The following is a 27,592-nucleotide window of genomic DNA, read 5'->3' on the forward strand; positions in this document are numbered from 1 at the left end:
CTATGTTGAGTACAATAATTTGACAACTTTAGCATTGATTATTTTATAACAGTTAATTAGTGAGTGGCTTCATGTCCTCTTAGTGAGGAAGGTGAACTCCACGAGTCCTTAGGGAATTACTCCTGCCTGTGTCTTACAGACTTTAAAGCATTTCTTAGTTGGAAGCATTACACATTCACTTTGTTCTGCTTGGAATCTGGTCTCATTGGGAACCAGAATGTTCCCACATCCTTACTAGTGACTAGCTTCCATCTGCAACTCAAACAGTTAGAAGCAGATGTTTGGAACTGGTTCCTTTTTTTCTGAAGAGAAATGTAGTGACACCAGTGACCACCCTCTGGCCTCACCCTCTATGGCCAGTGAACTCTCTCTCTCTCAGCCTAAAGAAGGTCAGAGTCCAGTGAACTCTCTCTCTCTCTCAGCCTAAAGAAGGTCAGAATTATTTATATCTGGAGAACTTTGATAGAATCACAGACTCAGATCAACTTTTTTTTTTCTGATCAGCTCTCTCCTTGGGGTTAAGCTAAGCCAAACAGTCTGTGGTCTCTCCAGCCTGGACCCAAATCCCACAGATTAGGCAAAATTTTCTGTTTCTCCAGAGCTGTATGGGTTCTTTCACAGCCCAGATTCAATTTTTTTTTTACAGACAAACCTCCTCCCAGCTCCTACGGAGGGACTAACCATAGTTCACATCTTCCCCACAGTCCTCCTTGACACTATTTTCATGCTATTACCTGATTTTTCTGCCCCCTTACATGAAGGACCCCCCCTAAACCCAAAGAACAGACAAATGAGTTACTTACTTGCTTCCACAACCAGGTGAGTTCCTTTTCCAAAGAAGAGCTTGTTTGTAACACAGTGATCGAGGCCATTCCAAAAACTTCAGCAGCTCTCCTTGGGCGTTCCTCTTCGTATTAGCTTTAGGACTGGAGGGTCTTTAGGGCTCAGTTCTTAGGAAGATGCCCTCATTGCTTATCCAAGTGATTCATGATGATTTAATTAACCATAGGTGGGGTGGGTTTGCTTTTGGGAGGCTGTTGACTGAGGAGTAGGTAGGAGCATGTATTCCTACAGTGAACTTTCTGGTATAGTATGTTTCGTGATATTCTCTGAATTACTTCTTTCTCTTGTTTTAGACTCTTCTCACTCCTAGACCCATGCCTAACTCTCAGTCTTGGAAAACTGGTATTGCCAAGAAGATGAATCTTGGATTCATGACTATTTCCAGAGTCAAAGCCTTCACATTCATTAGTGCTGCTTTAAGGACAGAGAGTATGTGTGGCATAACAAGAGGTGACTGGGCATTGTGAAGCACTGATGAGGTTCTGGTGATTTACAGTGCAGTCCGCTTTTAGAATGAACAAGTACGGCTGGAGATTGCTTAAAAACAAATCGGTCTCTCTTGGAATTTGTCTTCTCAAACTGCAAAGCAGAGCACTCTGGCAAATCTCTCCAGGGATCTGGATTCAGAAATTCCACATGAGATGGCTCATATAACTCTTACCATAGAATCAACATGAACCAAGACAACAAACATTTTTAAAGAAACACTTTTTTTGTATTCTCCACATGTGGCTATAGAAGCATGTTGAAATGCCAGTTTCATCCAAGGAAGGCAGCAGTGAGTGAGAGGCCAGCAGCTGGGGTCACTTCTCTTGGTTGGGTCGACTTCCTGGTGTCCTTCCTGGGTCCCTGAGCAAAGAGAGGTGGTTTCCTGCAGGGTTCATCCCCTGGGGTATTGTAGGCAAGCTGAGGATTTCCCAGGGAAATGCCACCTTTGGCCCTGCAGTTTTTGTATAGGTCTCTGTGGGTTTTGTAGCACTGTGGGTATCCCTCCAATCACAGTGCTACAGGGCTTTACAAAAACCTCCCGTGGTTTCACTCTATGTGGCGTCTGAGAACCGCTGGGGCCTGATGTTTTCTCCAAGGCAAGCTCCAGCAAGATGAAAGGGTTTTGGCAGTTAGGCTTGCAACAAGTTTGCCCAGTTGCTTCTGTCTGAGGCTTTTCGGCCTCTTGGCCAGACCTGGCCTGGAGCGTGTGACTAGAATGGGCATTCAGAAGGCATCACGTCCATTCCCATCTGTGCCTTCTGGCCAGTCTACTCTCAAATGGTTTCTCATAGAGGAGTTTGTCAGATTTCTGGATGTCTCAAGTGGATTCTACATGCTGTGATTGGGCTGTGGGTTTGTGGTCAGTGTTATTTCTCCTGTGACCTGCTAAGCCTCTGAATCACCTCTGCCTGTCCCACTTTACACCTGAATAGTGTTATACATTTTACAAAGGGCTTTCATGTAAATTTAAAATTTCATCCTCTCCATTGAGTCCCTAGTGGCTAAATCCAGAGCCAGTAGCCCATATGGTGATTTGTGTGATGTAGAAAGGGCAAACCTGCTGGGCATATGCAGAGGCACCCCCTTCTGGCTCAGGCTTGACAAAGAGATGGCACCTTTGTGTGCTGTATAAAAGCTGTCCCTTTCTCCAGCTGATGCACCTCTCCACCAGGGCCTTGGCTCGGCTGGCAGAGCACAAGCTGAATTTTAGCCCCACTTGACCCCAAGGACTGAGTGCCCTTGTGCAAGGCATGGCCCATGCAACAAGACACAGTGGCTCTGGCTGAATTCAGTGGTTGCTTGCTATTCATCTTCTTGTCTGACCTGTGGTTTTCAACAGGTTATTTCCTTTTTGAAAACTCCTCTGGGGCCCTTAACATACTGGTCTCAGTTTGCCTGTGATCTCTGTGACTATTACAGTGAAAGCCGGGTGACATTATTAAATGATAATTGCTTAAGGAGAGTGTGCATTTTGCTGCTGTTGCTATCAAAAGTACCTGAGATTTTCTTTCTTTATTTTTACAAAGATTTTATTTATTTATTTGAGAGAGAGAACAAGTGCGCATAAGCAGGGGAAAGGGGCAGAGGGAAAGGGAGAAGCAGATTCCCTGCTGAGCAGGGAGCCCGATGCAGGGCTCAATCCCAGGACCCTGGGATCATGACCTGAGCCCAAAGGCAGACCTTAACTGACTAAACCACCAAGATGCCCCAAAAGGGATAAAGGTTTTAAAAAGATTTCTCTTCACACTCTGTCTAGCTGATCTTATGCAAATTCATGCCTTGATTAAGTTACCACAATTTTACTTATCATCTTTGTGACAACTCCTTCCTACCCTACAACTACATGCCTGTCCCATAAATTCCAAGTAAATTTGTCTCCATATACAAAGCCTAAGATTCTTTTGTTGAAAAACAAAACAAAACAAAACAAACCCAAACAAACCAAAGAACAAACAGGAAAAAAGGAAAAGAAGAAATGTTATGCTCTCAATAGTAATGTAATAGGATGGCTTTGGGCAGAAAGCAAGGAAATGTGGGTCTCATGGGTAGGGCTAGATGAGAACAAGGAACTACAACCTAGACTCGAGTAGAACTGGTTTTAGGTGCTAGGGATTGAAATGGCAGGAGGTGGGTGGTTACTGTGTTTGTTAATGAACTAGGGTTCTCGTTAACCCATGTGAGACTCACTGACCCCTTCCTAGTGCTGGTGTAAGGCTTTCCCAAACAGCCATTAGAAACTGGTTTGAATAGACCTAGTTATAGGAGACAAAAAGTTGGGAAACTTGGAGCTCCAAAGTTGGAACTTTGGAACTTCCAACTTGGAACTCCAAAAAACAGTGGAACTTGAGAGTAATACCAAACTTAAACCAGGCAACCTTATGAGTCTGGGGCAGTGAACCTTCAATCCCCTGGCCATGGCAGAGAGATCTGGGGTGATGAATCCTGATGAGAATGTGCCTCTTGTGGCTTCTAATCCTTCACTCCCTCTCTGCAACAGAAGTGTGTGCCCAGGTACTTTGCCCCATGACTTTGCAAGGCCCACTACAAGCAGAGTATATGTTCCACTCTCTTGACTTTGGGGTTTGGCCATACTTTGACTGATAGACTATATGGAAGGGACAGTGTGCTAGTCTAAGCTGAGGCTCCAAGAGATGTCCTATCATGGATTTTTACCAGCACTCCTAAACCTCTTTCTTCTGAAATGAGAAGAGTATACTCCAGGGATCATTGCTGCTTCAGCCTGGGTTCTAGAATGAAGACAAGTAGAGAAGACCTGAATCCAACTCACGTCTTGAAGCCAAGTCCAGCTGGACTGCAGAACAGTGAGCAAAAGCAATGTATATTTGCTGTTGTAATCAACTGACAATTTGGGGTTGTTATAGATCATAATCACAGCAAGAAATAGCTAATTAATACAGATGCTAAGCCTCGAGAGGATCTCGAATATATAATTATATGCTTGAATCTATTGGTAGCTCTCCATTATCCTCAAGATAAAATGATATGGAGCACAGGCTTTTGTCTACCTACCAGGCCTACATGTACTTTTTTCACTTGCTCAGCTCACTTAAACTCAGCTGCACTGAACTACTTGCTTGCTAAAAGCACCATGTCATTTCCTACCTCTTTGCCTTTGTCATCTGATTGCTTTTGCCTGAAATGTCCTTCCCTTCTTCTATTACCCAATTTGGACCATAACCCACTTCCTTAGATACTATTCATTTTCTGGTCTTATCTATGCTGGTGAATTCCCTGGGAAGACTAGGCTGGGTTAGATACCTTTCTTTTCCCTCCCTGCAACAGAAATGTGCAGAAAAGAGGATGAAAACCATTTTTCTCTTTTTCATTAGGTAGAGACCCTTGAGAGAAGGGATTTTATCTGGTTCATCTCTGTGTACTCTGGGCCGGCATAGTGCCTGCCTCAGTGAGTGCTCAGAAAGTATCTTCTGAATCCATTCTAAGGATGAAATTCATCTCATGTTTGGTGAGGGTAAGTTAGGAAGTGACGCAGCCATGGCCAGAATCCACATGTTCCCAACTCCAACTCCTTTGTTTTCTCGCTGGCGCCAGCCTGCCTTACGGAATATTACCTACACTTCTTTAGTGGAGCATAGCAACATTAGTTGTAGGCAAATTGATTTTTAACATTAGCCTAAATTAAGCATCATAGGGAAGATAAGTCTCGTGATTTGCTGCACACCAAGAAATATATTCTAAAGTCACATAGAAATGAGTTTCACATGATCTACATTCAGATCACATTCTTTTACACTAATGTGAGTAATCAAAGACCACTTGTGTCTCTGGAGAGGCACCCTAGAACTGGGGAGACCTGAGTGATCATATATTCACTCCTTTGGGTGTTCAGATGAAAGAGTCTAGAAAGATCCAAAGAGGTTTCACAACTTCACCAAGGTACCCAGTTTCAAAGCAACGTTCAAGAAATCAAATATCCTGATTCCTAGTATGCTATTTTTTGGTACACTTAGGCAAATATTTAGTCTTCTTTGGTTTCTATTCTGGCATTTATCACTGGGTATCATGTCAGTCCCATACCTGACCTCCTTCCCTGAAGTGACCAGAGACTAGCCTGGATAACCTGTCATTTTCTTTCTCTCTCTGTGGTTTTAGAGTATTGTATGAGGTGCCCTGCTGTGGGAAAGGGGAGGAGCAAGCAGATACAGGGAGAGTGTATGCTCAGGTTCAGCTCTTCCTAGAATGAGCCTGGGCCATGTTCTCAGTGCTGGGCAACCTCATTCTCGGTGTTGGTGGGGAGAGAAACAGAGGAAATGGAAACTGTGTGAAAACTGGGCTTCCATAGTATTGTCTAGTCCCAGCTAAGACCAGGCCCTGTGTTCAGAGACTCCAACCATTTTGAAAAAGTTCATGGGATACCATGGCAAGAAATGAAGTAGAGGTTGGTCAGAGGCAGCCTCCAGGCTTGAAATATTTGGGATTGTGGACTTTATTTTTTTTATTTTTATTTTATTTTTTAATTTATTTATGATAGTCACAGAGAGAGAGAGGCAGAGACACAGGCAGAGGGAGAAGCAGGCTCCATGCACCGGGAGCCCGACGTGGGATTCGATCCCGGGTCTCCAGGATCACGCCCTGGGCCAAAGGCAGGCGCCAAACCGCTGTGCCACCCAGGGATCCCCGGATTGTGGACTTTAAACTAGTTTTATTTATCTCCACCCCCAGCTCCTGGTATATTGACATATACTCTGACGGTTACAGACAAACTGCAGGGTATTCAAAGGAGAATACCAGGCTGTTGAAGATACTTTATATCATGGACAGGAAGGGACAGCTAGAAAACATGAGGGAGTGTAGACTGAAGGAAAAGATACTGGGGGTGTTTGATCATATTCGAATATCTGTCAGGGCAGAGCTGGCTTATAAGAAGGCAGCTGGATTCTCAGGTCTACTTACACATTCCGTCTCTGCAATATGCCAGTTTGGTTAAAAAATATAAGAAAACACTGGCCTTTATGCAGATATATAGTTCGAACGAGATGTTAGTTGTAATATGGAATCTGAAATCATATTAATAAACTTTTATATTCTGTTAAATCCATTGGTCTAGTTTGCATTTTGGATGAAACTTTCATCCAGGCATGGTTTTGTAACATCATCCATTGGTCATTTGGGAAGTAATTGGTTCACTGATTTAGGCAACTTCCACATGTTAACGCATTTTATTATAGAGTATCAAACTATCACAGTTGTTATATCACCATCAGTAGCTTTAAATCAGAAAAGAATTTAAACATTGAGGGGCTCATGGTGGCAGATACAAGATTTCCTAAACTCTACCTTTGGCTTGAAAGCTTGGATTTTTATCATTAGCAACAACTTTCAGTTGTTTTTCTTGATGTGACAGGCTCAGTTCATTCATTTTCAATATGCCTGCCAAATTCTCAAGTCTGAACAACTATAGTTTATCTGTCAGTTATTTTTTCAAGCAAAAGTGATGTTTCATGGAAAAAGTGGCTAGTTCAGTTTGCAATTCAACCAATTGTACAAATGTTTTCCCTTGAGATAACTATCATAATTTAGAATGCCACAAAAGTATTTTATGTGTACATAAAATTTTGTGTACCCTTTTTTTGTCACAGAACACCAAAATGACACATATGCAAGAGGCGAGATTTAATACAATTAATAGTTTTTACTGCTTTGTCAATGTTATAGACTGAATTGCGTGCTCCCCTCAATTTATATATTGAAGTCCTCTCTCCCAGTACCTCAGAAGAATGTGACTGTATTTAGAGATAGGATTTTTAAAGATATGATTAAGTTAAAGTGAGGCCATTTGGATTGGATTAGGATGAGTCCTTAGGGTGGACCCTAATCCAGTCTAACTGGCATTCTTATAAGAAGAGGAAATTTGGACACACAAAAGGAAGGGAGAGCAGGGCTATGAATACACAGAGGAAAGACCCTGTGAGAAGGTGGCCATCTACAAGCCAAAGGAAGAGGCCTCAGGTATCAGCTCTGTAGGCACCTTGATCTTGGACTTTCAGCTTCTGAGCTATGAGAAAATAGCTTTCTGTTTTGTAAACTATGTATGTGGTATTTTATTATGGCAGCCTTGGCAAACTAATACGGTCAATAATACTTTAAAGCAACACTGACTCCCCCCCCCCCCGCAAATACATGGAGGTAGAGAACACAATGGCTACTAACACAGAATTGATGCCCCTATCTTGATCCATGCCAAGGTGCTAACAGCGTCACCTATCATTGCTTTTGCACTATCAGTGCAAATAGCAACACAATGAAAAGGGCAAGGGATGTTTGGTATTATTGTGAAAATAGTTCTGACCTCATGGACTCCTTGCAAAGGTCTTGGGGACTCTATAGGTCCATGGTCTGCCTGTACTTTGGGAGCTACTTACTGTTTTACATCTATATTTGTGCTGCCAAAGCTGCAGTGGCAACTGGAAGGCCCCAAATTTCTCTATGGCTCCCGCACTCTCGACTTGTTTGCTAGTGATTAGCAGATCAATTGTAGCAGATGCTTTGATTGATCAATGAATCTGACCATCAGAATGATGGTCAGAAGCCTAGAGCAGCAGCCTCTAGTTCTGTAAAAATGATAAATATGACTCAATTCTTTGGTTGGATTCTCTAGAGTCAAGGACCATGGCTATGCAAGTGATTTGCCACTGGTTTCTTTTTTGGGATGGTAGTCTGGGGATCAGATGCTGGATCCAGGATAATGTGCTTTGGTGACAGAGAAAGAGCTCAGTGAAGTGATAGAGTCTGACTACATTGTCTTCAGTACCCATTCAACATTTCTGTGGCAGTGCTTCAGACTTTCCATTAAAAATAATGTTTACTTATTTAATTAGTTTATTTATTTATTGATTAATTGATTTATAGCATTTGAGAGAGGGGAGGGGCAGAAGAAAGGGAGAGAAATCATCTCAAGCAGTCTACCCTGAATGTGGAGCCCAACACAGGGCTTGATTTCATGACCCTGAGATTATGACCTGAATCAAAATCAAGAGTTGGTTGTTGAACTGACTGAGTCACCCAGGTGTCCCCAAGGCAATTCATTCTTAAACATTTCAGCATGCATTTTAAAAAAAACAAAAAACAAAAATACTTTCCTGCATAAGTAAAATACCGCTTCCCACCTAATAAAGTTAACAATTCCCCAAAATCATTTAATAGCCAGTCCACGATCAAATTTTCCTAATTCTTCCCCAGATGTCCTGTACAGATGGTTTTTAAAAACAGGAATCCCTGGGATCCCTGGGTGGCGCAGTGGTTTGGCGCCTGCCTTTGGCCCAGGGCGCGATCCTGGAGACCCGGGATCGAATCCCACGTCGGGCTCCCGGTGCATGGAGCCTGCTTCTCCCTCTGCCTGTGTCTCTGCCTCTCTCTCTCTGTGACTATCATGAATAAATAATAATAATAAAAAAAAACAGGAATCCCATTAAAGATTATGCATTTCATTTGGTGCTAAATGTTTTATGTTTCTTTAATATGTGTTTGTCCTTCTTCCACTGCTTTCCCTCCACTGTATGTCTTTTTCTTCCCATAACATTGATTATCGAAGGGATGAGTCCTGTTGTCCTGTAGAATATCTCACCTTCTGGATTAGTCTCATTGTTTCTTTGTGGAATCCTGTATTTTGTACTTCTAGCTCCCTCATCTTTTTTTAGACCTAAAGGTTGGATTAGGTTTATTTACTCATTTGGGGCAGGAATACTGTATGGCGATGCTGTGTCTTGTGTACTACATCATGTTAAGATGGACATGATGACTCAATGAGGCTAAAATTGATCCCTAGGATAAGATGGTGACAGAAAAAATATCTACCTTTTGTAAAGTTACACATTCCCATTGTGACCAGCAGGTAATCTGAAATGTTTAAAGTGTTTTAGATGTTTTTTTTTTTTTTGGCCTGATATATTTTTTTCTGCATGATTTCTTACATGAAGCGGGAGGCTCATCCTATTTCTTCTTTCTGTGGCTGTGAGTGCCTCCAGTCTGCTATACCAGGAAGAAATGTTAAAACTCATCTCTCTATGCTGAAAAATTTGTATCTATAAGAATTTGCTCTTTTAGAAAATAGGCAAAACTGAGAATTTCATTTAAGTGTTATCTCTGTGAATTGTTTATATTCCCTGAAAATGGGCTCTTCTGATTTTATTTTGATTGAGTTGATGTATTCTATCCTTTAAGCCATAAGCCTTGTTATTTTGCACAACCTGGAAGGAAGTCTGGGTATAATTTTATTCTCCTCTGCGTTGCTTTTGCTCTTCTAGACATAAAAAGAGAAATTGGACTTGGTGTGCTAACTGGTGATTGTAATCCCAGGATGAAGAGATTAATCCCTATGCTCTTGGATCAAACATGCAGGGTCAAGAGAAGAGTGAAGGAGAGTCCAGGACTCGTAAGCTCTCAGATCTATGGTATTAACATTGACTGATCCTCTGAAGTGAACAGAAGTATTGCTATTGCCTGGTTCCCGGGAAATATCTTTCAAAAACACACAGTTTAGGTGGGTAGGGATAAATTGTGTCTTTGCTTGGTGATGAGGAAACTGCTTGGTGGCATTCCGTCACAGAAGGAGATTCCTTGGCTCTGAAATAATATTCCCAATTGTGCTAGATCTTTCACTATCTTCAAAGACCAGCTCAGGATTCATCTCCAAGATCATTTCCCAGCTAACTCTACCTGCAAAATTTCCCCTGCCACCATCTGTTTACTTACTTGTGGCTTTCTGATAATTCAGGTTTTATTTATGAAAAGTCCATATTCTCCATCACATCCCTTGGCCATTTGTCCAGGACGGCCTGATAGCAACCTCCTAGCCACCCCTACTCCCTCATTCCACAGTTTGTCATTTGAACAAGACACATGAACTGTTAGGATTTGGGGATTTGGTGTCAGAGGTACATCTCATGGATCTGCTTCTGGTTCTTAAAAAAAAAAAAAAAGGACTCTGTAAGCATGTCATATTCCAAGGAAGTGAAATTCAATTCATAACATTCACTTTCCAAGCACTTGTTTTATTTTGTACTGGGCATCGAGCTCTTTGAAGGGAGAAATTTTGTAAAAGAGTCAGACACAGGTTCACCTGGGTTCACATTTCCAAGTGTGAGACCCAGCAGCCAGGCTCACAGCCATTGTTGCTTCTGTTCTCTTCACTTCTTCCACGGTATTTTACACTGCACAAGGATATTTAATAAATGTTATTGAAATACGTGGTTGGGGTTATTTATCACTGATAACTTTGGCGATTCTTGCCCACATTCTGGAATGATTGTAGTAGGTGATATGGAGTGAACCTCTAAAGAAAGGAGTGGGGGCTCGGCGACGCGCGGGGGGTGGTCCCGCAGCGCCCCTCGCCGCCCGGCCGGACCCTCCGATGCCTCGCTCCTGCGCCGCGATTTGCTGTAAGAACCATCGGGGACGAAAGCTGAGTTTTTACCCGTTTCCTCTACATGGCAAAGAAAGACTTGAAAAATGGTTAAAGAATATGAAACGAGATTCATGGGTACCCAGGAAATACCAGTTCCTGTGTAGTGACCATTTTACTCCTGACTCTCTTGACATCAGATGGGGTATTCGATATTTGAAACAAACTGCAATCCCAACAATATTTTCTTTGCCTGAAGACGATCAGGACAAAGACCTTTCCAAAAAAAAAAAAAAATCTCGGAAGAAAAAATTAGATGATGAGAAAGAAGTGTGCCTAAAAGCCAAGTCACAAGAATCATTTGCTTCAAATGAGTTAAAGAAAAATACAGTTAATACAAATATCCTCCCTGAACACACAGAATTATGTAATTCATCTACTTTGGTGAAGCCACCAGCTCCCAAACCAGAATGTATATAAAATAACATATTAACTCTTAATCTGCTTAAACAAGATATTGGAATACCAGTATCTACCTTGGAAACTTCAGTTACCCAAGACATAGATATAGGTGGTTTTCACACATCTTTTGAGAATCTAAATTCTACAACTATTACCTTGACAACTTCAAACTCAGAAGATGTTCAGCCGTCTTTGGAAACCCAAGAAGTGTTTGAAATACCTGCGAATCATCTTGCTAACCCAAACTTTACAAATAATTCCATGGAAATTAAGTCTGCACAGGAAAGTCCATTTTTACTCAGCACAATTACTCAAACAGTCGAAGAGTTAAATACAAATAAAGAATCTGTTATTGCCTTTTTTGTACCCACAGAAAATTCCAAACCAATTAATTCTTTTGTATCTGCTGAAAAAGAAACTGTGGAAATGGAAGATCTAGACATTGAAGACTCCTTATATAAGGATGTAGACTATGAGACAGACAGTTTTACAAATGGAACATTCTTACTGCAGATAAGATATAAATAAGGAACATCTTTGGCAGAAAGTTCCTAAACTACATTCAAAGATAACTCTTCTCCAGCTACAAGAACAACAAACTCTTGGAAGAATGAAGTCTTTGGAAGCTCTTATAAGGCAGCTAAAACAAGAAAACTGGCTATCTGAAGAAAATGTCAAGATTATAGAAAATCATTTCACAACATATGAAGTTACTATGATATAGAGTGTAAAGAGTTTAACACTATGACTTTTATATAAGCTTTTTGCAGCCAAACTAAATTATATGTAACTTTTTCCGGTATAAAGTTCTCATCTTAAGCTAAGAAAATGTTCTAATGTTAAAAACTGCATCCCATTCTTGTAGTGTTCATTATTAAAAAAAACAGGAGAGTTGTTGGACTGTAGAGAAGAAGTTTCACCACTTGGTAATCTTCTAAATTAAAGTTAAAATAGAGTGAATAAATGATATGATTCATAAAATGGGAGAACATGGAGATGGTGAAAGGAGCCCAGAAGAGAAAACAGGCTTGGATATCAGTGCCAGTTCTACCTTTGGCATGTGATTTGGACGAATTACTTTGGAGCCTCAGTCTGTAATCTGTACAATTAGGGCACTTACAAAATCTAGTCTGTTTATAGTTCCTTTCCTTTCTATTAAGATACTTTTTTAATGGAACAACTTTTTTTTAAAGATTTTATTTATTCATGAGAGACACACAGAGAGAGGCAGAGATAAGGCAGAGGGAGAAGCAGACTCCACACAGGGAGCCCGATGTGGGACTCGATCCCGGGACTCTGGGATCATGCCCCCGGCCGAAGGCAGGCGCTAAACCGCTGAGCCACCCAGGGATCCCCCTAGAACAACTTTTTGGTAAGGTAATACATACTTACATAATACTAGATGTTGGCTAGTATTTGATGTTATTTGCTATTGGATTATCCTCAGAATTGAATTCTGTGGTATTTGACTTGTTGACTATAGTTATTTGTAATAATAGTACTCCTTTTATAATTTTATTCCACTTGAGTGATAATGACCATTAGTTCGGTTCATAGGAGAGGTACTTTAAACTTAAAAGAATATGTATTTCAATACCCTATATGTAGCTGACCATCATAATACATAGGTAATCTCCTTAACATTCTATATTTAAGTTTATAATTTATAAACCAAAAATTGTAAATCATAACTTATATCTATTTAATGTGTAGCTTTTTAAAATGTGTGCTTTTGTCATTTTTAAATTCCAGAATGATAGAGTACTCTTTAATATTATACATGCCCACTTATATATATGTATTTTATTAAAATTTATAAGCAAGAAACTGTAGATCTGGAGTGATCTTAGACAAGCAAGAAAGGAATGATGGTGATGTAAATAAAAATATTGCTTATATCCATGAGAATTTTTTTTAAATGTGAAAAAGACAGTGGGAACAACAGAAATGTAGAAAATAATGATTTAAAATTGACAGTTAATGTAATTGAATATGTTACTGATTATAGTATTGAGCAAGTTCCTATCAGTTCTTATCACACTTTACCTTGCCTTTTTTATAAAAAAATACTACTACTTAATCTCAAAGGAGTGTTTTGAGAATTCAATGAAGTAACATGTTTTTGGTTCTGGAAAATAGGAGGTGCTCAATAAACATTAGTTGACTGCACAGCAGATAGTATACTAACTGTTTTGTAAATTCATAGTGATTATTTTTGGCCACACTTTATTTTTTCAAGCTAATACAATTCATTGGTATTATATAAATATGTATCTTAAATATGAAAAGTTGATTTATTGGTATCTTTATTATGGGAGAAAAAAACCATAGATTTTTGCATAAATTATGTACAGATAAGTGGTAGAATTAATGTATTTAAGTATTCCCAAGCTCCATTTTATAATACTTATTTGAAATAATTACTATAGATGAAAATAACTTTAATAAGTCATTATAAAATAATGTTTCAACTCTGTTTTTACCTGTGCATATTGTAGTTATTTTTTCTTTATTTAAAATTGTAGTCTGGGATCCCTGGGTGGCGCAGCAGTTTGGCACCTGCCTTTGGCCCAGGGCGCGATCCTGGAGACCGGGGATCGAATCCCACGTCGTGCTCCCGGTGCATGGAGCCTGCTTCTCCCTCTGCCTGTGTCTCTGCCTCTCTCTCTCTCTCTCTGTGACTATCATAAAAAAAAAAAGATTTAAAATTGTAGTCTACTCAGGAATAATTTAAACTGGTTGTATTTCTTTAAACTTAATAAATTATAAATATTTAAGATATTTTCTTGGCTTGCCTATGTTCAAATCAGGGTGTTTCCAGCCTGTTAACTTCTATATTTGGGGATTCTGGCCAACTCTATTTCTTATTTGGATTATTTTAGTCTCTTAGCTAATCTTGCCAGTGTTTTCAATCCCTTCCATATCATTCTAGATTTTGCTGTTAGCTTTTTCCTTCAACTATAGATCCAACTATATCATCCACTCACTACTTAACTTTCCCAGAAATCTGAAATTACTCTTGAATATAGAATAAAGCCAAGCTCCTTACCATATATGATTCTCTGTGATTTGCTTCATCCTGTGTTCTAGCCACACTGGACTACTTAGCATTTTCCAAACATACCATACAGGTGACTTTCTTCATGTTTATTTTATTCCCTAAATTCAACCAGTCAAAATTATAGCTTTGGTTGAATTTTGTCTCCCTTTTCCCAGTCAAAATTGTTTCCTGTCTACTCCTACAGAAAACAAAACAGCTTTGTTTTATAATACTGTAACAGCATCTGCCTTATATTTTTTATATCATATTTATGGATGTTCTTTAGATTGTAAGCTCTTTAAAGCAGAATTTTCATTAATTACTTGTTTCTCTGACAGTGTAATTCACTCAATAAATGTTTGGATGAAAAAAATAAATAAATAAATAAAGGAGTCGGGGGGGGGGGGGGGGGAAGGGAGCAATAAAGCTCATGCATTAGTTTCCCCCAGACACTCAGAGGACTCCTCCTGATACTGAGACATGCGTAGAGGATTACAACTGGGTGTTTTTGAATAAAGGCTTAATGCACTTCAATCTCCGTGGTAGCCCATCACAGTGAAAAACAGCAATACAAAAACTTTCTTCCTTTCTCCCTTTCCTTGGCACTCTGCCACCCAGAATACCTCAGTTTCCTTTCACCGTGCTTTTATTGTGGTTAATTGCTGTAAAATTCAGAGGCACGAAATTATTACAGTCAAAAAAATCAATAAAATACTAAGAACCTGGGAAAAAATGGACAAAGGACAAATAAAGAAAGTTAGTCAGTTTCTAAAGAAACTTAGAAAAATAATTTAACCTTCTAGTATTAGAAAACGTAAAGAAAGCATTAACAAACCATTTTTTCCTGACAGATATTTAAACAACACTTTTGTTAGAAAAGGTGATGTTCCCAGTGCTGGCAAGATGTTGGTAATGATATAAATATTTTTTTTTATTGGAAGCTAATTATTTAATATCAAGAGGGTTGAAATATTCATGCTAGTTTGAGGAAATCTTTTCACTTCGAGGAATTCACCGTGGGAAAATGCTATGTATGAATATAAAGTGAGGGTTATTATCCTCAGAGAAGAGAGAGTGCCTTATATTTGATTCCTTACAACAATTTTAAAAGACAGTATATTATGATGCTTTTACACCATTTTATTTTGTATAGTTGAGTACAGTTCAGTGAAGACACATTAACCTAGAACCATCTCAATGCTAGTTCATGGCTCATCAACAGATGAGATTAGTGAAAGAGGTAAGTAATTTAACAAGGATTTAGTACTTATTTTAGCAATTATTCTTGAGAATGTGAATGTTTTATGAATAGGTATCATGGTTCCAAAATGTTTTTTTTTTTCCAAAATGTTTCAGTGATAGTTTCGTATATGGATTCATAATATGCTTTAAATCAAACAACTTACACGAATGATTTTGATATACTCTGGAAAAATGTTTGAAGATTAAAAGAAGCACCTCTACTGATGACAAATACATTGATTTGAGAAGCTTGTGGAGAATTTGAATAGAATTTTATGAATTATGTGGATGGAAAAAACAGTATTTCAATATGAATATACTATGTCATAAAATATGTGATTTTAAATATTTACATGTAACTAAATTAATACAGTAAACTTTTTAAAGTAGAATTTGACAATTTCAGCTACAACCCTAAGGGTTTATATATCCAAGCTGGCTAAAAATCTTTATTTTGAATCCTCTAAATAGGGAAAACGAGGACTACTTCAGATTCACATATAAACAAACTTTATATATGTATATTTTTAAGTTTTTTTTTTAAATTTTTTTAATGATAGTCACACACACACACACAGAGGCAGACACACAGGCAGAGGGAGAAGCAGGCTCCATGCACCGGGAGCCCCATGTGGGACTCGATCCCGGGTCCCCAGGATCGCGCCCTGGGCCCAAGGCAGGCGCTAAACCGCTGCGCCACCCAGAGATTCCCACATATATGTTAATTTTAAATAATGAAAAGTTACATAGAGATATGGTCATTACAACATTTTAATATTAGGAAAAATGTAGAAGCCCTCTAAATTCTCAATCATAAGAGAACTGATTAAACCCTAGTATGTTTCCAGACATAATATTAATGTAGTTCACTAAAAATACTCATTAGGAAGATATCAGCTAACATAAAGACTTGATCACATAAGGATCCCTGGGTGGCGCAGCGGTTTGGCCCTGCCTTTGGCCCAGGGCGCGATCCTGGAGACCCGGGATCGAATCCCATGTCCGGCACCCGGTGCATGGAGCCTGCTTCTCCCTCTGCCTGTGTCTCTGCCTCTCTCTCTTTCACTGTGTGCCTATCAGAAATAAATAAAAATTAAAAAAAAGAAGAATTGATCACATAATGTTAAAAAAAAGATATAAATGTGTATATGGAGTATGATTACTTATACAGAGTAATAATCTATACGTTGAAAGAGAAAACTGGGAAGGAGTGTACCAACATAATAGCTGCAGTTGCTTTTTGATAGTGGTCCTGATATTCTTTCAACATAGACTTTTGCCAGGAATTCTAGGGAGGAAAAAGAGTTCATGTCATTGAGTTCTAGCCCAACCAGATTGTAAGCCACTTTCCCAGCATAGGCATCCACCTGAACCCACTCTGTGACTGGGATGTTTGTTTCCCTGCTGAATGGTTGTGAACAAAGCTATTCCCGCTATTGACATAAATATGGATTTTTCCTCTTTGCCCCAGTTCTGCCCTCTGCTGCATGCTTTTCTACATGGGCAGGTTGATGTTCTCTGTGTGCTCCAGCTGGGCCTCTTCTCGGACATATGGGAAGAGACAGGCCTGCTCCGGGAGACTCCAGACTCGCCTTGAATGATCCACACTAAGCTTCCAAACAGAGAACAAATTTCCATCTTTCATTTGAGCAGTGTTCCTGAGTTTTGAAAATTTCACCTCGGTTGTGTTAGTCTTTAGCTATTATCCCTATTAACATACAATGCTTCCTCCCTCCCACTCGAACCTGAGAAAATCCAAAGCCTCCATCTATTTTTTTGTCACTCACTAAATAGTGTGAATTGGTTTCAGATAGTTTCTTGATAACAAATTTTGATGGGAATAGAACAAAAGCATATGAGGAATGTGATGGGGAGGAGGACCCAAGGAAAAGACACAGAAAGATGAGAATGGGGGAACCATGGAGGACCTACACTCCAGTTTGCAGAGGGCTGCCAGGGGCAGCCTCCCTTAGCTATCACCAAGACTTTGGATTATTCAGACCACAGCTAAGCACTTTTCTGGGCAGGGTGGGGAGGGTGGATTCTAGAGGATTGAAGCCTTCTGCATTTCTTGAATGCTCACATTTTCTTTCAGTGACCCTAAGAAAAATATCCTAATACTGACCTTTATATTTTTTGGGGAAGATCGGGTTAATATCAATTCAAGTGATTAAATACTCTTGCATCAACAACAGTATTTTATCTAGTACTAATGTTTCTTGTTTCTTTCCTTGCACTCTGTCCCTGTCCGTCTTATTTTTCTTAGCTTTACTGAGTAGGCAGTGCACAGTAAGGACCATTTTCTTGGTGTAAAAAAATAGTAAAATCTACAAACTTAGGGAAATCCAGGGTACAGTCTATTACAGACAGTTGAAGTACAAGGAAACGACCTTGTTAGGCTTGGCACAAACTAGTATTGACACTCTACATGACAGAATTCCTTTCCCATTGTCTTGCAAGTGGAGAGAGGAAAGGTCCTGTTTTTCATGGCTTTGAATACCTATCCAGAGAGTGATCACCTCACGGGATTTGGAGAGTGAGATCAGTAAGGTCAATGATAAGAAGGCATTGTCAAAGTTTTGGATAGATTTGCAGGTTTTCCTTAGTTCCATGTAAATCTGTAATACCTACTTTCCTATGATTCCCTTAATTCCCAGCCTTCTTAAATCTTAGTAAACCCAGTATTCTTAATTCCCAAAGGAAGCATCTCTAAAGATGCTCGAGACAAAGTCTCCCAGTCTCTCTTTGCTCAGGTGCTAGATGATTGTTGGGATCATGAGTATGGGAATTTCTAAGAAGCTGATTCTCATGCCCTGCCCTGGGTAGTTGGCGGTTATGACTCACATCTGCTGTGAACTGGCCCAAAGCCAGTGGCTTTTGTTCTCTGAATTGAAAAGGAACTCAGAAGTGGGGTGTTAGGGGGTACAGGGAACCACAGGATGTGGATATTCTGGGTCTCCCATGCCTCATAAAGAAGATGCATCTGTTGGATTAAACAGCTGGTAGAAGACTGAATCAGCAGTGGATATGAACAGTTTCCTGGCATCCAGGTCCCACCAGTCCCACTAGTTTCTACCTCTCTCCCTTAGAACATGGGCTTTTCCAGGTTTATTAGCCAATCTGTGTAGTCAGTTCTGACTATTGAGATCAGTGTGATGTTATGAACAATGCTGAACGAAGAGATCCTTCCTCCAGATGTGATGGAGACCAGCTGGTGTGGGGCGTGGAAGCCAAAAAGCCATGGCAGAGCCATCTTAACCCTTCCTGGCAAACAATCTATCCAGAGAGAATGTCACTGTAGGAAGAAAGTTGCTCTATTATTTTTCTCATTAAAATAGAGGTTAATAAATCTCAGTGCAAAATCATCTCCTCATTTCCTACAATCAATCTGCACTGATAATTGAGTTAATTAGTGTATGTAGGGTAGATCTTTACTTTTCATGCATTGAATTCTCTTTGTGCAGAAACAATGTTCAGGACCTAGGAGAAATATATCCAAATGGAATATAAGTGATTAGAACCCTGCCTTATACATAGATAGCTCTTGGAGTCTTTGCATTGGAGAAAGGGGAAAGTCTTACTCTGGAGTCAGTCACTTACTTTACCTTAAGCCTCCAGACTAACACAAGTGTATGTTGACTTTTTCTAGGTTTCTTTGGGTGGACTAGATGTGCTGTAAGTACACAGTAGAGTGAGTTATGATATTAGGAGGACAAATTCAGACCAGGGAGTGGGAGTTGTCTAAGGTGACACTGCTTCTTTCTTCCAATGAAGGCACATGATCCGGACAGCTCCTGTTACAGTACACAGAACTGGTGCATTCAAGCTGTTGCCTTATAGCTTCAGTGGATCCATATATCCTGTAGAATCTAAGATTTAGTTTCTGAGCTTTTATAGGGATGATATGCAGATAGCTCAAACTTTTCCTTTCAATTCGTGTGGCAAATTACAGTGATGAAGTAGTTGGTCCTGGATTTAGGTAGAAACTGCCAAGTCTTTCTGAGTTAGGTGCCTTCTAGAGTCATCAATGGAGTGCAGGCTCTGTCCCCCAAATGGTGCTCCAGGAACAGAGCTCTGAGAAAAATGCCCACAAATGGCGCAAGGTGGAGCTAACTTTCTAGAAATGCATGGCATGGGTGGGGTGAGGGTGGGGTGAGGGTAGGGCTGAGAAACAGGAACAAGAATAGGAAGGGACCTGGTTTGCTTCATTTTCCTGTTGAGATGCAAATGTTCTGGGAACAATTAACTTGTGGGGTATAAGGCTCGGGATGAGAGACGCTAGAAGGAAAAACCGAGGGGTGGAAAGTTATAGAGCAGCAACACTCTTGTGTGTAGACTTCATTTTTTTTAAAATCATTTGTTTTTATTGAAGTTCGATTTGCCAACATATAGTATAACACCCAGTGCTCATCCCGTCAAGTGCCCTCCTCAGTGCCCATCACCCAGTTACTCCCACCCCCCATCTACCTCCCTTTCCACAACCCTTTGTTCATGGCCCAGAGTTAGGAGTCTCTCATAGTTTGTCTCCCTTTCTAATTTTCCCCACTCAGTTCCCTTTGACAGATGAATGGATAAAGAAGATGTGGTCTATGTATACAATGGAATATTACTCAGCCATTAGAAAGGATGAATACCCACCCTTTGCTTCGATGTGGATGGAACTGGAGGGTATTATGCTGAGTGAAGTAAGTCAATCAGAAAAGGACAATCATCATATGGTTACACTCATATGGGGAATTTAAGAAATAGTGAAAGGGATTATAAGGGAAAGGAGGGGAAATGTTACCAGTAGATTTCAAAGAAGAAAGTATGATGTTATAAAGAGGAGCAAACTTAGAGAAAGATGCTTAGAAATTGATGCTGTGAGAGACATTAAGTGAATGATTGGTATGAAACAAGAACTCAGAGAGCAGTTTGTACTAATGTTGGACTGTTCCAAGGTTATCCAAGCTTGAACTCTTTGCTCCTGATAGCTGCCTGGGTTAAGAGAAATGGGAGAGAAAATCTCTATAGAGATTTCTGAAGAAATTAAAAAATTTAACTCGTACATTGACCTTGTGATGGAAATAAGGATGCACAAAAAAGCTCTTTGGGAGTTAGCTTCAGAAGAGAAATACTAGATAATGCAAATAAGCCCAGAGCATTTATGGAAAAAGAGAAAATTCCATGCACAGAGAATGGTCAGATTTAACTTAATGTGGAACATATAATTTTCTATTAGAATATTGGTGACAGCATTTCAGTAAACTTGGGTCTGGATGCCTTGTGTTGAATAAACATGGCAGCTGGTATTCCGTATGAGTTCAATCAGGGAGACACAAGGGACAATTCTTTGTTTAACAGAACCTCTGTTCTGGCTCAAGAAACACATTGAGATGTCTTGTGTTTTCTAGGTCTTTTGATTGTGAATGCTGTTCAGGGCTGTTTTTATATCTGAAGGGCTTGCCTTTTTCACCATGTGTATGTATGATGTGGGACAACCTGTGTTGGAGAAACACATGACTTATTTGCAAGCTTTGCCTAAGACCTAATTAATATCCATACCTCAGGTAGCTTACAAGATTGGATTCCAAGGCTATGATACACGAATATAGACTTCCTGTCTTTTTCTTACTGTCCCAAAATATAATCAGATAATCCTCTGTCTGGTTACCTGGGAGCCAAGCTACTTTCTTGCAGAAACACTCTAAAGAGTTTCTTTAGAAAATCTAGGGAAGTGTAAGTCAAAAGACAAGCTATAGCCTGAAGCCCAGGCTGCTGACTTGAGGACAGATGGGAGAATGTTAACAGCCAAGAAATATGAGGTCTTTGGCTCCTTTCCCAGAACTGCCAGGCTAAGACCTTGGCAGAGACTCAACAGGAAACTGAACTCTATTTGCATATCCTTTTATACATGGGAGATTAAAAGCTTCAACCTTGAGTGATCACAGTTTTTGAGAATTATGATGAGGCATTAAAGAGAAGGAAGAGTGTCTCAAGGGAGGTGAGCTGGAGGCGAACCAAGGTAGGTGTGAGGTTACCAATGACTTTCAATCCCCTTTGATTAACCATGAGTGTATTTCATTTTGTTCTTTTTTAAAATTTTTTATCCTTATGGGGTCACATAAAGGAATCCCCTAGGCAGAAATCTGTGCTTCCCGATCTTGGGAATCTGTCAAATTTGATATCTTTTGTCCCATGGCTTCTTCCTTCTCTCTCTTGCTGGGGAGGGGCTTATAGTTTGTTGTTGGTGGTGCTGAAAGAACCGTAGAGATCATCTAATATAAACTCTTTATTGTACAGATGAGATTCTGAGGCTTGAAGAGGTTAACTGATTTACCTAAAGTTACACGAAAAGAAGAATTCTGACTCTCATTTTTTTTTTTCAACAGGCTGCTAGCTCGTCTTAGCCGGTGGAAGTTTCCCCAGATCTCAGGTAGCTTCTTTCCAGCATGTGATTTGGCACAGGTACCCTTCACGATCTTCTTCCATCAGAACATGCATTTCTGGCAAGAGAATAGCTTTTGATTTCCCTAGCTTTTCTTTCCAGATCCCCTGGATAAAGTCCCTTTGGTTCTTTAATGGAAGAGGCTAGAGCACTGAAATGGGTATAGGGGATATTTATCATTGGGATTCATTCGGGGAAACTGGGCTTTCTTGGCCAAGTACTGTAGTGCAAACTAACCCCATGCAGACAGCATGGTCAACATGATGACGGACAAATGTCACTCTTCACACCTTAATTACTTTACCCCACTTTATAGGTTCCTTTGTAAAGGTGGGAAAGATCTCTTGATTCCTAAAATGGTGCATTAAATGTACTCTAAGACTGGGGAGGCCCTGTGGGAGCATACCCTCAAAGAAGGCAGAGCTTTCTGAAGACTGAGAATTTAGAGACTGGACCTCTGGAAAAGGGGAAGCACTGATAAGAATTGTAAGACACAGACCTCATTCTACCTCAAAAAAATGACGACTCTTGCATTTACCAGAAAGGACCAGTACAAGGAAGGTCAGCTGAGGCAGGCAACACAGGCTGGAGACTGAGGCGGAAAAGTGCCAACAGACATTGGCTTCCACATCATACACAGAAGCTATCGGTCCTAGACGCAAAATGTGAGAGTGGAATCGTGGGCTCCTAATAGGAGATAGTTCTGCCTTCCTTGTATAGAGTAAAGCCTACTGCAGCCAAAAAAGACTCAGGGAGGGTACTGGCCCACTTTTTTGCCCACAGATGTTATTTAAGAAATCGCTTTTAATAAGCTTTTTAATAATCAGGAAAAGAAGACTCCTGACTTGTGGTACCTGTGAAGGAAGGCTTCCTGGGCTTGTGTCCAAGCTCAGCCACTCACCAGCAGTATGACCTTGGGCAAAGCCTTATAACCTCTCCTTGCTTCAATGCCTCCATTTGTGAAATAAGGATTATAAGGGGAATGGCTTGTTGTGAAGATCAAACAAATTAAAACCTATACACTATGTTGAACAGTGACTTGCATATAGAAAAGTACCCCATCACTGTAGGCCATCAATTACTATTACTGGTACCTTTTTACAGTTGTTGATGATTTTCAATTCAAGGAGATCTTCATTTTTAACTTCTTTTTTGCTGAAATCTCAGAATGTTTTCTCTTTTTCTTAGTTCCTGGGAAATGAGGACAACCAATCATAGAGTCATAGAGAGTAAGAACTGAAAGGGACCTCAAGCTGCATCAGTTCCAGCTTCTTCACCTTCGATAAGTGAGCCTGGGGAAGCAAAGTGATGGGTTCAAGTCTTCACAGGGCAGAACTAGGTTTTGAACACAGGCTGCAGTCTAGTGGGTTTCTTTTCCATTGTCTAATAACACTTCACATGCCACAATTCAACACTGTTTAATTTTTCTAAGACTTACTCAGGATAACTCAGGAACATGCCAGGCCTGTGACCTTGGGGGAGGATCTGACCAGTGCTGGGTGTCACATTGTCATTCTTACAATCTCACAGCACCTACTTGGTTTTCTCTTCCTTAACAGCGATGTCATATTGTTGGCTTGCATTATTTTGGGAAAAAAAAAAAGGAGGGGAGAATTTGTGTCTGAATGGAAGGCTCTAGTCATAGATCCATCCATTCCTTAGCAGAGAGGATCAGAGACATTGTGTAGGGACAAAGGGCAGAGAGTGATGAGCAGGGTCCCTAAGGAGTGGAGCTTACTTAGGTTGAGATGAGTGAGGGGAAGCCCAGCCTTTTTTCTGACAGGGTAGACTTGGGCTGTGTTTCCTTGGTGGTGTTCCTGTGGGTGCTGATTTTCCTTCTCACTGCCTCTGAGTAATATTGCTCACTTTGTCAGGTGGCAAGTGAAGATGGAAACCAACTCTGGGACCAATCCTGAGACTTGCGGTCCTAGCACACCCAGAAGCCCCGGAGGGTGAATCCTTAAAGCTTTGTAGGGAATTGAAAAGACACTCCACAGTTATTCCAAATTCCCCGGGTTTATATTTCCCTGGCTTCCTGGTGATGAGGAAAAATCAAGAACTTCAGTGAGGTGAACATATGTTTTGTTTAGCTTCTCTGTCTATTGGGACCATTTTTTTTTGGAAGATACATCAATCTGTAAGTATAGATGAGGCTGCAGATCCTTTCCGAGGGATGCTGGTTTAGGGTCCTCTTGGATACTATCAAGAGAAATGCATCATCTGATTTGTATACTTTCCTTTTACGATCAGGAGGAGATATTCATCAACCCAAAGAATGTGGTCACATAAGTAGGGACAGAGGCAAATAGCTTGGCATTACATGTCCCATATTCCATTTACCAATGGTTCTGCCATTTTCCTTTTCTAAGTTTTCCAAGTTTTGACCTTTGCAGGATGGCTTCCTCTCCACTTTGTACTGTTTAATGGAATTTCATCACTGGGTCTTGAAAAATGAAATTCTCAACTGTTAGTGAGAGAGCTCTCAGCAAGGAGGAAGGAAAGACTGTTGCCTATTCCTCCAGGCTACAGAAAAGCTGGTACTATGGGTCACAAACCTGGGCATGAAAATATCATTTCTAGCCTAAAAGTCTGGCAAACACTCAGACTTCAAATATTTCTCTCCCGGTTCTCCCTAGGGCCTTTATTGAAATGTTATCTTCTCATTGCAGCTTTTCTCGACCACCTGAGTTAAAGTGGTTATCTACCCCTCAGATCCCTGGAAACACCCCAACTCTATTCCTGTGAGTCTTCTCCACAAGTGCCACCATCTAACATATAACTTCTCTTCCTTTTTGTTTATTTTCCTAAAATAAACTCAAGAGCTTCTGAGTACCATACTCCCAGTGTATCTAGACAAGTACCCGCACATAGTAGGCACTTAATAAATTGTGATGGATGTTGTCACATCCTATGAAAGTAACTTCTTCCTTTAAAACCCTAGACTTTGAGTCGGTCTTCCTTCTTAATAATTTGTTACCCTAGTAATATATTTATACTGACATTTCTTTCTCCAAAAGTTATAAATACTCACGAGGTTTTGCCCTTAAGCTAGAAAAAGATAATTTAAACTTCCCTATTCTCCCACATGGATGCAGGTAAATAAAAAGCTTACAGCTATTAGATTTCTTATTTAAACACAGAGTTTGGGAAGCTGCCGTGTTGACATTAGCACAGGCAATTGCGTTTTGGCTTGATTTCCTTGGTCCTGTCACCAAATCCTTTTCTTATGGAGTGCACAAGCTGGGTGGTGGCCATGCTCCACTGGCTGACTAATGCCTTGGGAGCCTATGAGCATCCAGGGTGTCCTTGAGCATCCAAAGAATTCCTTCAGGAGTTGATAGGTGCTACTCTACACTGTTGCCATTCATAATGTATGTGTTTGTGTATGTGTAAATTGCTAAAAACAAAAACAAAAAAACAAAAAAAACCACCCCCAAGGACTCTGCATTCTTGAAGAATACCAAAATCATTTGGTGGTAGTGGTTGTGGCAGAGGTAGGGGGCAGGGAGTTAGGAATTGCTCTTTTGAGAAGCAGAAATGATAGATCTCAAGCCCTTTTGCTCTCTTCATTTGAAGGATAAGTCAATAAAAATAGAAGTGACAAATTCAGACACTGCTGCACAGTAGAGATATCTATGGATGGTACAGTTGGCCATCCTGTGGATCTGCCAGAGACCCATAGAATTTCTCAAGTTCTCTTCACATTACCCCCAGACCCCCTGAGCTGCCATTCTAGGCAGGTCCCTGAGAAGGAAAGGAGAAGGCAGCGGGTCCATTGGTACCCCAGAAACTCTAAGGGAGTCAACAAGATATTATATTGACAAACATCAGGACGAAGGAATATGTGAGTTCATTTCCTGTGTTGTAGCCTCAGGGAAAAGCTGCTGACCTAGCAGCTAGGAGTGGGGCTCAGGAGTGCAAGTGGCAGGGGCCTGTTATCTCCCCTGGGTAATAGCTGTCCTCCTTCAGCCAGAGGGGTGAGGCATTTCAGGAGAACAGCCTGGAAGCTGAAATTACAACTGGTGTTTTAAAGCAAGGAAGGGAGAGATGGGAGGTGGAATGTGTTTGATACACCCTCTTCTGGAGACTGGACAAGGTGTCAGAGACAATGTCTGTAGCTCTAGACGACTGGACATCACACACCTGTTGCCAGCTGTTCTTTCACTCAGATAGTGTTATAGGTGATGCATTTCATCAGTAGATCCCCCAACCCCTCGCCCAGTGCCAGCACCATCAGCCTTCAACTCAGACCCCAATCCTGGCTCTGCTTCTGTGACCTTAGGTCAGCCACCCAGTCTCTCTGAGGCTCAGTATCTGTAAAACACAACTGACAGTAATGACCCCATGGGATTGGCGGAAGGATTAAGTGAGTCTGCATCTGCAAAGCGGCTGCATGTTATCTGCCCTCAGTAACTGAATTCACTTTCTCCCTGATGATCCCATTTTATCATCTGCCCTTATGATGAGTAACATCTACTGAATAGCTACTATGTGTAGTGCAATTTACTTTCTATCATTAGCTTCTTACAACAACACAGTGAAATTGGAACTCATTATCCCCATTTCAAAGATGAAGAGATGCAGATAATTTTAGAAGACAGTGTGAAGCTTGTGTCAGGATCACAAAAATCTCAGAGTTAGAAAACACCGGAGAAGTCATGTGGGACCACTGCTGCATTGTCCCAGTTTCTTAACAGATGGTCACAGATCATCAGTTTGAATAGGTCTAGTGGTGAGGGCACAGCCCCTATTGTTCCTTATTTCTGACACATCCTGGAGACTGCCTCCTCCCCAGTACTGGTCCCGCCCTGAATCACAGATAGGTGTCCTCTAGCACAGACTCCAGAGTCTGAAATCTGTTGCCTTCTCTTACTAGATGTGGCTCTTTGGGCAAGTGTTATAGCTTTTCTGTCCTCATTTGTAAGATGGGGATAATAATAGAAAATGCATCATAGAGCTGTTGAGAGGATTAAATCGTGTAACACATGTAAAGTGCTCAGTAGCACCTGATATACAGTAAGTGCTTAATAGACGTTAGCTATTATTACAGCTAACCTACAGTTTTATGGATTTGTCCACGTAGTTTTCCTCCTCCTCAGAGACAGTCTTTCCAGTCTCTGTCAGGGACCCATTGAGTCTCTTCCTAGGAATCCATCTTGCAGACCTTATAAAACCGTGATTCCAAAACTCTGGCACCATCTATGTAACTAGCTTCCAAATGTCATTCTTTTTCCAAAGTCATGACTTCAAACTGGGAGAAGAATTGTACCCTTTTAGTGTTGGAGATGCACTCTATCTTCTCACCTATTGTTCATTCAAACAGGAATAACTGGATATGAGTAGCAGGCAGTGAGCTTGATGAGTTGTCACAGGGCCTATGCGCATGCTAGGAAGGTTGGTCTGAACTCCTTTCCCAGAATGTGGGGCTCAGGGAGTCCTATCTAGATGAGGATCCTGGGATTTGATTTTATCCAAGAGCAGAGTCAATACTCAGAGCCTTGCCAATGGTTCAGCCAAAGATGCAACCCAACAGGATGGGCAGAGAGGTGAATGCCAGGCCCAGGTCTGTGTTGAAATCAGGACACTAGGACAGAGTAAATGGGTATGGGGTAGAGAGTAAAAAGAAGAGATTCCCTGAAGGGTTGAAATGTAGCTTTTTGGGGAGATAAATGATGAGAACTCATGGGGAGTCATGGATAAAATATACAAA

At 40.6% G+C, this 27,592-nt stretch overlaps 1 protein-coding gene and 1 pseudogene across 1 annotated transcript in view; one reads left to right on the forward strand and one right to left on the reverse strand.

Annotated features, from left to right (window-relative positions):
* Positions 1–27,592, reverse strand: part of LOC129499424 (T cell receptor alpha chain MC.7.G5-like) — a 494,732-nt gene that overhangs the window by 101,660 nt on the left and 365,480 nt on the right. The window lies entirely within an intron of this gene.
* On the forward strand, positions 9,933–12,794 carry LOC129499422 (THAP domain-containing protein 5-like; annotated as a pseudogene).

Source organism: Nyctereutes procyonoides, unplaced genomic scaffold (genome assembly GCF_905146905.1).
Source record: "Nyctereutes procyonoides isolate TBG_1078 unplaced genomic scaffold, NYPRO_anot_genome, whole genome shotgun sequence".
Taxonomy (NCBI): domain Eukaryota; kingdom Metazoa; phylum Chordata; class Mammalia; order Carnivora; family Canidae; genus Nyctereutes; species Nyctereutes procyonoides.